Source organism: Myxine glutinosa, chromosome 3, assembly GCF_964187855.1.
Source record: "Myxine glutinosa chromosome 3, kmMyxGlut1.1, whole genome shotgun sequence".
NCBI classification, from domain to species: Eukaryota; Metazoa; Chordata; class Myxini; order Myxiniformes; family Myxinidae; genus Myxine; species Myxine glutinosa.
The window spans coordinates 36,197,454-36,209,980 of NC_136263.1; the positions used below are offsets into that span (position 1 = coordinate 36,197,454).

General features: G+C 42.9%; 1 protein-coding gene across 3 annotated transcripts in view; it reads left to right on the forward strand.

Annotated features, from left to right (window-relative positions):
* Window positions 1-12,527, forward strand: part of MYO1C (myosin IC) — a 156,742-nt gene that overhangs the window by 28,091 nt on the left and 116,124 nt on the right. Inside the window, exon 1 of one of the 3 annotated variants that reach the window (XM_068111086.2) lies at window positions 9,115-9,133. The exons of the other annotated variants lie outside the window; for them this stretch is intronic. The gene's annotated coding sequence lies outside the window, so the exon portion shown is untranslated. Of the gene's footprint in view, window positions 1-9,114; window positions 9,134-12,527 lie in introns of those variants that run through there. 3 annotated transcript variants of the gene reach the window in all.

A 12,527-nucleotide genomic window follows, 5' to 3' on the forward strand; every position in this document is an offset into this window, starting at 1 on the left:
GTGTTGTGTCCTCCAATTTTGATTGCATATACAAAGTCTTATTTAAAAATATAAGCCGGGTGTTGGCTTAACAGTTAAGGTGGCTGTCTTAAGATCTTAGGGTCTTCAGATCAAGCCCCTGTCATGTTGTTAAATAACACCATGTGGGTTGACTCGGCCTGTCATCCTTCTGAGGTCTTCAAAATGAGTACCAGCTCACTGGAAATGGGGCACTGCATCAGTGGCACAGCTGAGCTCCCAGCAATAATGCAACCAGCAGCCACAGGCTAAATACAGTTGTGGCCAAAAATCTTGGCACCCTTGCACTTTTTTCAAATAACTCACAATTTTCTCTAAAAATAAGTTGAAATTGACGAAAGTATTTGGTCTCCACGATTCTTTATTTCACTGTTAATATTGCAGAACCTTTGTTTTTGATTCAGAACTTAATATATCCTTTTTCCGGTGTGTACCCCGGTTTAGAATAGGTACACCGTATCCCTGCGCATCGTAAGAGGCGACCAAGGGTTGGCGTCAGGAAGGGCATCCGGCCATAAAAACATTGCCTCAAACAGGGAACCATGATTGTCATGGTGCCCGCAAGGCTAATCCCCGCTCTAGCGGGGAAAATGGCCTTAAAACGATCAGTCATTCATTCATATTCAACTTAATATATCCTTTAAAATAAGAAAATAAAAACAAGTACAGATACATTCAAAGTACACCGCCCCCATGCCAAATAATTAAATATCCTACAGCGCGGCAGGCGCCCGGCAATACCGCAGTGCAGCTCATTGAAGCTGCATTGGGAGGGAGAAAAAAAAAAAAAGTTTTTGCATTGGGAGGGAGAGGTGTACACTAATTGATTGATTAATTGTATAATTAAAATCAATAAAAGATGATCACAAAATATTTTCTTAATCAATTGGCTGATAGCATAACTAAACCACAAGTGCTTCATCCGAAGATGTATCTTTTAGAAATTTAATTAAATAAGTCATAAATATAAAATTAAATAATTAATTGATTAATCAATAAATAATTAATCGATTAAATGATTAATCAATAAATCAAAAATATCCTTGACAGCCACATCACTTGGTCACTCATGTCCAAATATTAGCTTCCGAGCTCAAAAGGTGCCTGAGATATTGGCCAAATGAGAAAGAAAATAAATAAATGATTAATAATGAAAATAAATAAATAATAATCCTAAAAAAATTAAATTATTAATCAATTCGGTCAGAGAACACATAATCCACCACCATTTCATCAGAATGTGTAACTTAAAAAAAATAATTTTTTAGTCATTAATCGAATAATTAAATAATTAATCGATTAATTGATTAATTGATTCATTAATAAATCAAAAATAGCCTTTGCAGCCAAATCACCTGGTCATTGGCATGTCCAAATATCAGCTTACTAACTCAAAAGGTGCCTGAGTTAATGGTCAGAAGAGAAAGGAAATTTCATTAATTAAATAAGTACTTAATTAATCGCTAATAATTAAATAACTCCTCAATTAATTGATTATTCAAAAAACAAAAAATACCGTTTTTGACAAAGGACGTGCTCACTACTGTGCCGAAATTTCAGCTTCCTAGCTCAAAGGGTGGCTGAGATATCGTCCAGACAAACAAACAAGAAAGCAAGAAAGCAAGAAAACAAACAAACAACGACAGTGAAAACTGAGTACTCCCTTTCAGCGTGCGTCACTGCCGAGCCCCCTTCGGTGCCCAGCATTGACGATTTGCAATGCCTGGAGATGGCATAGGAAAGGTGCGGTGTACAACAAACAAACAACCAGAGTGAAAACTGAGTACTCCCTTTCAGCGTGCGTCACTGCCGAGCCCCCTTCGGTGCCCAGCAATGACGATTTGCAATGCCTGGAGATGGCATCGGAAAGGTGCGGTGTACAACAAACAAACAACCAGAGTGAAAACTGAGTACTCCCTTTCAGCGTGCGTCACTGCCGAGCCCCCTTCGTTGCCCGGCAATGACGATTTGCAATGCCTGGAGATGGCATAGGAAAGGTGCGGTATACAACAAACAAACAACCAGAGTGAAAACTGAGTACTCCCTTTCAGCGTGCGTCACTGCCGAGCCCCCTTCGGTGCCCAGCATTGACGATTTGCAATGCCTGGAGATGGCATAGGAAAGGTGCGGTGTACAACAAACAAACAACCAGAGTGAAAACTGAGTACTCCCTTTCAGCGTGTGTCACTGCCGAGCCCCCTTCGGTGCCCGGCAATGACGATTTGCAATGCCTGGAGATGGCATAGGAAAGGTGCGGTGTACAATAAATGGCATTGACAAAATTATTGACACCTTTGACTTAATAGTTGGTAGCACAGCCTTTGGACAAAATAACTGCAGTCAACCGCTTCTTATGGCCATCAATGAGCTTCCTGCACCTCTCTACTGGCAGTTTGGCCCACTCTTCTTGTGCAAACTGCTCCAGTTCTCCCAAATTTGAAGGGTACCTTCTCCCAACTGCTGTTTTCAGATCTCCCCACAGGTGTTCAATGCGATTGAGATCTGGACTCATTGCTGGCCACTTCAGAACAGTCCAGCGTTTTGTCTTGAACCATTCCTGGGTGCTTATTGAAGTGTGTTTGGGGTCATTGTCCTGCTGCAAGACCCATGGCCTTCGACGGAGACCCAGCTTTCTGACATTGGGTTGAACATTGTGCTCCAAAATGCCTTGGTAAACTTCTGATTTAATGATGCCATGCACGCATTCAATGTACCCAGTGCCAGAGGCAGCACAGCAACCCCAAAACATCACTGAACCGCCTCCATGTTTGAATGTAGGGAAGGTGTTCTTTTCTTTGAAGGCTTCATTTTGTTTACTGTAACATAGAGATGATGTGCTTCACCAAAAAGCTCTAATTTTGTCTCATCTGTCCACAGGACATTCTCCCAGAAGGATTTTGGCTTGTTCAGGTGTGTTTTGGAAAACTCCTACCTCTTTTTTGGAAAACGAAAACTCCTTTTTGGAAAAATACCATAGAACCCCCCCCTTTCATGAGTTGGTGATGGATGGTGCAAGTTGAAACTGTCGTACCTTGTGTCTGAAGGTCAGCTTGAATCTGTTTGGCAGTTGATCGAGCTGCTTTCTCCACCAATCGAACAATCCTTTGCTGCAATCTTAGATCAAGTTTTCTTTTGCGGTCATGTCCAGAGAGGTTGGCTACAGTGCCATGGGCCTTAAACTTCCTGTAGCATTGCGTACGGTGGACAAGGAACATCAAGGTCTCTGTAGATGGAGTTGTAGCCTTGAGATTGTCCAGGCTTGGCTACAATCTTGGATCTGACCTCCGACAATTCTACAGTTAGCTCACCTGGAACAAAGTTCAGGGAAGCTTATGCGATGGTATGTCTGCCAGTCCGTCAGTCCATCAGTCTGTCAGTCCATCAGTCCATCAGTCTGCCAGTCTGTCAGTCCATCAGTCTGCCAGTCCATCAGTCTGCCAGTCTGCCAGTCCGTCAGTCCCTCCGTAAACACTTGCAACTTCTTCTCCGAAACCGCTGAATAGATTGTGACCAAACTTGGCACAAATTATATTTGTTGTGTTGTGACTAAAGTTTGTTTACGTCATTAAAAAAAACCGGGTTCTAAGGGGTTTACCCGGGTCAAAATGGATCCAGGTTTGACCCCCCAAAATAGGAATTTGATTTTCCTCTGAAGCTACACACACTATTTTGATGAAACTTCACCACAACTTTCATCATCCGTGATGTACCAATGTTTGTTCAAGGCATTAGAAAAATTGGAGTCCGAGGAGGTATACGGGGTTGGGGGAGTGTGTGGTGTGCCCCTCAAAATAGGTATTTTTTTTGTTTGTTTGTTTAAAGTCTTATGATTATGTTAGTATGATTCCACATGCTGCCCTGTCTTATAGCAACCATTGAAATTGGTTTAAAATACCTTTAGTCAATGCAGTATACTGTTTATTCTTCCAGGTGAGTGCCACGTTTTTTTTGTTTTTTTTCATCTTCTTCTTCTTTTCTCCATGCTCATTGTGGTGGACACAGTGACACAAAACAGCAGAACGACTCCTTTTCTCTATTCAAACTGGTTGAATGAGTGATTTTTCTATTGGCACCTGCAACTCACCACAGGTGAGTTCATTTCCAAAGTAAAGGAGAATCACCTGCTTGAAATCTAATTATTTCTAACAACTTTTAAAAGGTGCCAATAATATTGTCTGGACCATTTTAGGATTTCTGTGTGGAATAAGCTAAGATTTAGTAGTTTTTTCAGATTTTTTTGTTTTGTTCCACTGCAAACCAAAGAAATACATTTGTGGATACCAAAATAATTTTTTTATTTCAAGAATTATCTGGAAGAAATGGTGCATTGTTTGAAAAAAGTGCAAGGGGGCCAATATTTTTGGCCACGACTGTACAAAATAATAACATTTAAAAAGGTGCCAGTAATTTGCATTTTTTTTTGGTATCTCACCTTTTGACCTTGCCACAGGGGGCGGGGTAAAAAATGAAACTGCTCTTTCACCTTCGTGCCATGTGGTGATCATCTATATAAATAAAACACAGTTTGTGTGTGTGTTACCGATAGACTCCTAAACGGAGAGGCTCACGTGCTTGATATTTGGCATAGATATGGCCATTGAGCCTGGGAAGGACATGGCCTACCTAAAAATATTTGACGAGATCCATATTTTTTATTCATATTTACCTCAGCGCATTTCAGCGAGGAACATTATACACTGAATCTCAGCCGGTGCCAGAGCAGCTCGCTGATTCGCTCAGAGCGATCACGTGATGTTCCATCCTCGCCACCAGACCACTGAACTGAAAATATGTAGAATGACCATTGCCATTCACACCACACAGGTGGAGATGCAGCTACCGGGCGCCATCTTGGTTGGCACTCGATGCTGGGCGATGGTGATTTCCGTCATGTGTTTGCATGCAATTCAGAGCGAAAAGCGATTGCGGTTTTTCACCTTTTGTGCGATCGTGTTTTTGTGTCGATTTTTGTCGATTTTGTGCGATATGAATTAAACGTCTTTGCAACAGCTGTGAAACGTCTTTCCACAACCCTTCCGTAACCGATTGAAGCAGTTTCTTGCCGCACAAAATGGCATTTTAAGTTGTCTGGTTTTTAAAATCTGGGACACATTCAAAACAAACGAGATCCGCGAAGCGAGTTGGTCGAGTCGTGCTAACCAAGATGGCGACACGGCGGCTACACTTTTCACGGAGTATGAGCGTTCTATATATTTTCAATTCAGTGCGCCCGACTCGCTCACGTACTTGATTTGTGGCATAGACATGGCCATTGGGCCTTCATGGTGTAATTTGTGCGAGGCTTTTGTCCAAGTGAGCTTGAGTTGAGAGGGCGAATGTACAGGTTGGGAATGTAAGGGTCTCCCTTCCCCCGCCCGGCAACACCGGTACTGGAGGGCGTCATAGGATCGGTGGGTCTCCGAAATCCGCTTCGTACTGTTGTCGCGAAGATGCAGGACGATGTCGCGATTGTTGTACTGCTCTCCTACCATGAGAACTGCAACATCATTGTTGATTGGCCCTCCCCTTCCTCCCCTCCCCCCCCCCTTCCCTCCCCTCTCCCCCTCCCCTCCCCTACCCCTCCCCTTCCCCTGCCTCCCCTCCCTTCTCCTCTTCCCCCTTCGCCCCTCCCTTCCCCCACTCTCCCCTCCCACTCCCCCTCCCCCCTCCCCTTCCCACCCCCTCCCCTTCCACCTCCCCCTCTCCTCCCGTTCCCCTCCCCCTCCTCCCCTCCCCTTCCCCCTCCCCCCCCCCCCCGTTCCCCTCCTCTCCCCCGCCCGGCAATGCCGGTTACTTCTGCTAGTAACTACTAAATTTGGTGAATTTCTGCCAGACTGTTTCGGAGGAGATAGCGTGACGGACAGACAGTCGGAGCGGATTATAAGATCCACCGCCCCCCCCCCCCCCACCCCGTTTAATTTATTTGTTGTTTTTTTTCAAAAAGCGTGGGAATAAAAATGAATGCATTATTATCTTTCATTTGTTTCAACCAGTTTGGTTTGTCGATCTTGGTTGGTATTACGCTTTCATTTTGCCTTTTGGTTGTCAAATGCTGATTATACAGTTGGCAGATCGATTCAGGATAACGCGGATTGAATATTTCTGCCTTTATTGAACATTCTTGAGTATGCAACATAGTATGTAATCAATCGTACGGCTTCTTTAATATACAGTACTTATTTTTGAAATTATCTAAGGGTCGTTAAAAGAGTCTGTGTATATTCTAAACTGATGGTGATGAGTCCACATTCTTTCAAGAGCATTGCTGCTGCAGCCAATGAGGTCTTATGGGAGGGAATACACTCAGTGTCTTTAGTAGCAGGAGTCAGGAATTTGTAATTTAGCCCGAATGCCTGCACCATATCCCCTCGTCTTACAAAGGATGCCATTGGATTTTAAATTCCCATCATTGAATGCCAGCAAATGGGATGTCCGGCCTAACGTCCCTCCGGAAGTTGACTAGTCAACTAGACGAGTCAACACAACGGCGAGTGTACGCCAACTGAGCTCTCCTGCCAGCCCCCATACTCTATATTGAGGACAATGACATTCGGATATAATAGACCATCGGCCTTAGACGTCATATTTGAGCATACGATTGCTCACTCTCATGAAGAACAAAAACAGTTGTGGCCTGTCATTGACTCCTCATATTTGTCCCACCTTTACTGTGGAATTATTTTTTTGTATACAAAATCACGACTCTTGGACGAGCAGATGCTATTCCTTTAAGGTAACGTATAATAGGCTATCTGTTCTTCCCTGTTTTCCACAACATCTTAACATTTGTGGAGGAGCTTAAGTTTTCTTTGAAATTACCATGTTACAGCATCTCCCCATCTGTGGTGAAGGCATTTCAGGTATGCACGACAGCGGTTAACAAGGGGTTTCTTTCAAGGCGTACCTCCTGGTTACAGCTTCAGCACTGTATGTTAGAAATTGGCAAGGCCTCGCTAAATTGCTTCATGTTTTGCGACAATTTTATAGGTATATTTAGAATTGTTCCAAAAGAAGTGGAGCCAGTTGATGTCAATATATATATTTGTATATCAGTATTAATTTGTCAGTATTGTATATGTATGTATATGTATGTATATATATATATGTAGAAATCTTACTATAATTCACCAAATGTCCCTCTGTCCATCCGTCCATCCGTCCGTTCGAAGGTACCGCAAAAACGGCTGAACCGATCGCAACGATATTTTGGGTGTGTAATCCTGGGACCCCCTGGAGTAAAATAGGCTATATTGTTTTTCCAATTTCAGCTTTGGTCTCCAGCATTTTCAGGTTTGGACTCCCGCAAAGGTTATTTTCCCGGGTACCGCACAAACGACTGCACCGATCGCACCCTGACGAATTAAAACACACAGTTAAAAATAATGACCTCGGACAAAGACCTTTTATAAGGACATGGGTTGAATCCCTGTTTGAGAGAATGCCAACCCCCTCTCCGCCATCACGGTCGTCTCTCCAACTCACAATCCCATGAGATATGCGGAAAGGACGACCCAAAACCAATTATCTTCTTTTTGATTCGTATATAAACATCATTAAAAGTAAATAATGACCTCGGCCAAAGTTCAAATGACGTGGGTTTAATCTCTACATGAGAGAATTCCACATAGCTATTTGGGCGGTGTATAAGGTAACAGATCGCTGTCTCCATCGATCTTGCCAAGGCCGTAACACCAATCGGCTCAAAATCCTTTTAACTGTTGACTTGGTAGTTTTTACAATGCAGGAAACATTAACAATGTTGTTAAAAGTTTATTTTGTGATTAATTTGTGATTGGAGATATGTTGTTTGGAATGAAAAAAGAGATATCGAGTTCAAGTGAATGACGAAATGCCGTGATGGTTTCTACTTTCTGATTGTGAACTTCGCGGATCGCCATATGCAGATTCACCACGGACCCACGATCGATGTTTCTATACGTGAACGTACCCGTTTGTTTGCGAACGGGTACGTTTTTCATGGACGTCCTTCACGAACTTGCTGTCCATGTCTGACGTGTGACTGAAGGTGCTACAGGAATGTGGAATGTATTGGTTTCATGCTTTAGCATTCGCCGTTTCTGCATTGCCTGTTTGCTTCTGGCCTCCCACCCGTGCGTAGCACGGGTACCTCACGAGTTTGTAAAATGTGGGCATTTCCTTTATGCATTCGCAAAGACTGCTGGTGCTTTTGTTTCCTGGTTAAAAAGATGTGAAATCAAAATTGGGTAAAATGTGCAGGAAATAGAATACGATGATCTAAAAGGCTGTAGAAACAGCAAATGAGAATAGAGGAATAATAATAATAAGAAAAACACATAAAATGTCATAGCCCCCATGGTTTTGAGTAATTTTCCTGTTAAGAGTTAAAGGCCGTCAGTCAGCCATCTTTGGTTGGATTACAAAACAAAATCTTTTGCATATGTATATACTCTCATGTAGTAACAAGATGACCACCAGTCAGCCATCTTGCATGTGATCTCGAAACAAAATGGCGGGCATATGTAACCCATCATTCATTATCTGTGTGCAAAGTTTGAATGAGATCGGTAAATGCTTGTCCGACAGATGGTTGAGCATGTGTTCAATATCAGATTTATTACATCTGAAACTGCTGCCAGCCATCCATCTTTGATCGCATTGCGAAACAAAATGATGTGCTTATGTAGACCGCCATGTATTGTCGTTATGCCAAGTATGAACAAAATCGGTCCATACATCTTTGAGATATGGTAGCGGATGCACGGACGGACGGACAGACGGACGGACGGACGGACGGATGAGACCCAATCCATAAGCCCCCATTTTGAACGATGTCCAACAGGGGCTATTCATTAGTTATGCAAATTGGTTGAATCGAATTGGTTTTGGTGGTGACTTTCATAGTGTCCTCCACCTTTAGAAATAACGGATTTCTCAAAATTATATTTTCTAAAAGTTTGTAGTGTGTCTCTTTGGTGTAATCAAACGTTCCGCACATGTATGAAGAGGATGTAGAGGAGCAAATACATCAATTTAAATCTCGTTTTCCATTTGTTTTCTTTTTGATGAAGTTTTGAAATCCAAGGGAGTTCGTGAGGTCTAACCGCAAGAAGTCCTGTGATTGCCTCATTCTCAGGTAGGGTGTTGCTTTGAGGTGTGCTGTTCTTTGCAGGGAATATTAAGCCGGCTGTTGCATAATCAGGATTATACACTACATGTTGCAAATGTAGGCATTTGTGTTTGGTTTTCTGGCAGGTTTCTCAACTTCGCCTTTCCCAATCGCAGGGTTACTCATCCTTGCGGTCTCTCAGAGCTGTTGGTTAGACTTATGTGGCCACACTGACTCATTTGTAACCTTTAATTGACCGAGGCAATTTTTTTCTGTGAAAAGAGCCAGCTCGTACATCATTCATCCCCAGTATCGAGATTGGTGGTTTCAGGGGAATTCTGCTGAGTTTTAACTTCAAGAAATCCCATTCCCCGTTAAGTACGTACCTGCAGGGTGGCATAGAGGTACACACACTCACCTCTATGCTGTCTACCCTGGGTTTGAATGTCGACCCAGCTATAAACTGTCATCCAGGTGTTTCCCAGGCAAGGTAATTTATCTCGTGTGTGGCGTTAAACACCCCACTGTGCCCTTTGCAAAGATTAAGTTCCAAATTCCTGTCCTAGTGCCTGCCGGGAAGGCAATGGCAAACTTACCGCTCCCTGATGCATCAGAATATATATAATATTAATTTATTTGTATCTTCTTTTTGCCTTTTTGCTGTATGCATGCCAGAATTTAGCGTGCTCTGTATGTGGGAAGTGTGGGAAGGAGTATGGACGGTTTTGAGGGAGTTCATGGGGGTTACGGATATGGTGTGAGAAATGGAGAAGGTGAAAGGATTTTGGAGTTTGCTGATGGAGCTGATTTGTTACTTTTGTCTTTTGTGTTGGGAAGTGAACCATGTTTCTTTATTGTTTGGTGAAACGTGAATGTTAATAACATCAAGTAGCTTGTTGTCTCTTTCCCTGAGACCACCTATTACCTACATGGTTATCTTCGCGAGCAATTTGTTCTGACCACAAAACTTCCAAGTACTGTGTCAGATTAGCCTGGCATTCAGTTCCTGGGCTGACTCCCCTCATTTCCCTTCCTGTTTCTATTTTGTAACGTCGTTATGTTAGAACTTATCCGTCATAAACATCCTTTTTGATAGTGGACGGAGGAGTAGGAAGCTGGAGGGGTCGTGATGATTGCAGGCAGCCAGGTGGGTGGCAGGGAGGGTGTGGGTGGTGTGGGTGCGATGGATCAAGGTGGGTGGAGGATGAGAGGAGATTAAACTTTTCATTCCGTTCACATTCCAATGCATCCCACAAGTCACACTGTGAAGGTATGGCTGTTACTGGGAAGTTTAGGAACCCGATTTATGCCACTTTCTTAATTTACGAGGAGCATTTCCAGATGGAAAGGAATTTACTTTGGAAATTGACAAAACTGGGAGTAAAAATGTATTACAGGTTTAAAAGATGCAATGCGGTGGGAGTGCTGGGGATGAAGCAGCTCTGAGAAAATAAGACTTGAGTGTTGCAAAAAAATTAATCTTTTCAATGTTTGTGGGTAGAGTTGAGGGAAAGATTACAATCTGGTCAGACAATATGTATCGGGTGTACAATCTGGTCAGACAATATGTATTAGGTGTACAATCTGGTCAGACAATATGTATTAGGTGTACAATCTGGTCAGACAATATGTATTAGGTGTACAATCTGGTCAGACAATATGTATTAGGTGTACAATCTGGTCAGACAATATGTATTAGGTGTACAATCTGGTCAGACAATATGTATTAGGTGTACAATCTGGTCAGACAATATGTATTAGGTGTACAATCTGGTCAGACTATGTATTAGGTGTACAATCTGGTCAGACAATATGTATTAGGTGTACAATCTGGTCAGACAATATGTATTAGGTGTACAATCTGGTCAGACAATATGTATTAGGTGTACAATCTGGTCAGACAATATGTATTAGGTGTACAATCTGGTCAGGCAATATGTATTAAGTGTACAATCTGGTCAGGCAATATGTATTAGGTGTACAATCTGGTCAGACAATATGTATTAGGTGTACAATCTGGTCAGACAATATGTATTAGGTGTACAATCTGGTCAGACAATATGTATTAGGTGTACAATCTGGTCAGACAATATGTATTAGGTGTACAATCTGGTCAGACAATATGTATTAGGTGTACAATCTGGTCAGGCAATATGTATTAGGTGTACAATCTGGTCAGACAATATGTATTAGGTGTACAATCTGGTCAGACAATATGTATTAGGTGTACAATCTGGTCAGGCAATATGTATTAGGTGTACAATCTGGTCAGACAATATGTATTAGGTGTACAATCTGGTCAGACAATATGTATTAAGTGTATCGGAACAGCTTAAAAAACGACATTACTTTCCGGTTTGTCTAATGGTTTTCCCCAGACCAAGCTAATGTGAGTTCAAATCCCTTGCTTTGTGTACATTTGTTTTTAGCTCACCTGGAGCGTAGTTCCGGGGATCTTATGGGATGGTGCGTCGTCCGTCCGTCCGTCAGTCTGTAAACACTTCCAACTTCTTCTCCAAAACTGCTGATGGGATTGTGACCAAACTTGGCTAAAATGACACATGATATGTTAAAATTTGTTCACGGCATTAAAAAAACAGAGGTGAGGTCTACATGGGGTGAGGGGTGGGGGGGGGGGGGGGGGGAGTGCATTAACTTTGGTTCAGGTTTGACCACCCCCACCCCCCCCCCCCCCCCCGCACCCCACCCCCCAAAATAGGAGTTTGCTTTCTTCTCCGAAACTACAGACACAATTATGATGAAACTTGCCCACCAGAACCTTCATCACGAAAACTTGTTCACAGCATTAGAAAAATCCGGGTCTATGGGGGTCTGTGAGGGGGGTTTCCGCAAAATAGTTTTTTTGTGATTATGTTGGTGTGATTTCCCGGTGTGTACCCTGGATTAGAATAGGTACACCGTATCCCTGCATGTCGTAAGAGGCGACTAAGAGGGTTGGCGTCAGGAAGGGCATCCGGCCATAAAAACATTGCCTCAAAAAGAGAACCATGACAATTACAACTACATATGGACAGGGTACAGCCCGAAGTGGAGATCGGTTTCTGAGGTTTGGGACGTGGAATGTAGGGACAATGACAGGGAGATCAGGAGAAGTGGTGGAAGTATTGGTCAGAAGAAGAGTGGACATATGTTGTGTGCAAGAGACGAGATGGAAGGGAAGTGGTGTGAGAATGGTGAAGGGTAGGCAGGGACAGAAATACAAGTTTGTGTGGCAAGGGTGCCCGGAGGGCGTGAATGGTGTTGGTGTCCTGTTTTCTGAGGAGTTTGTAGACAGTGTGGTGAGTGTGACTAGAGTAAGTGATAGGTTGATGATGGTGAAAATGATGATTGGAAAGCTCTTGGTGAACGTCATCTCGGGATATGCTCCGCAGGTTGGTCGGAGCGATGAAGAGAAGGACAA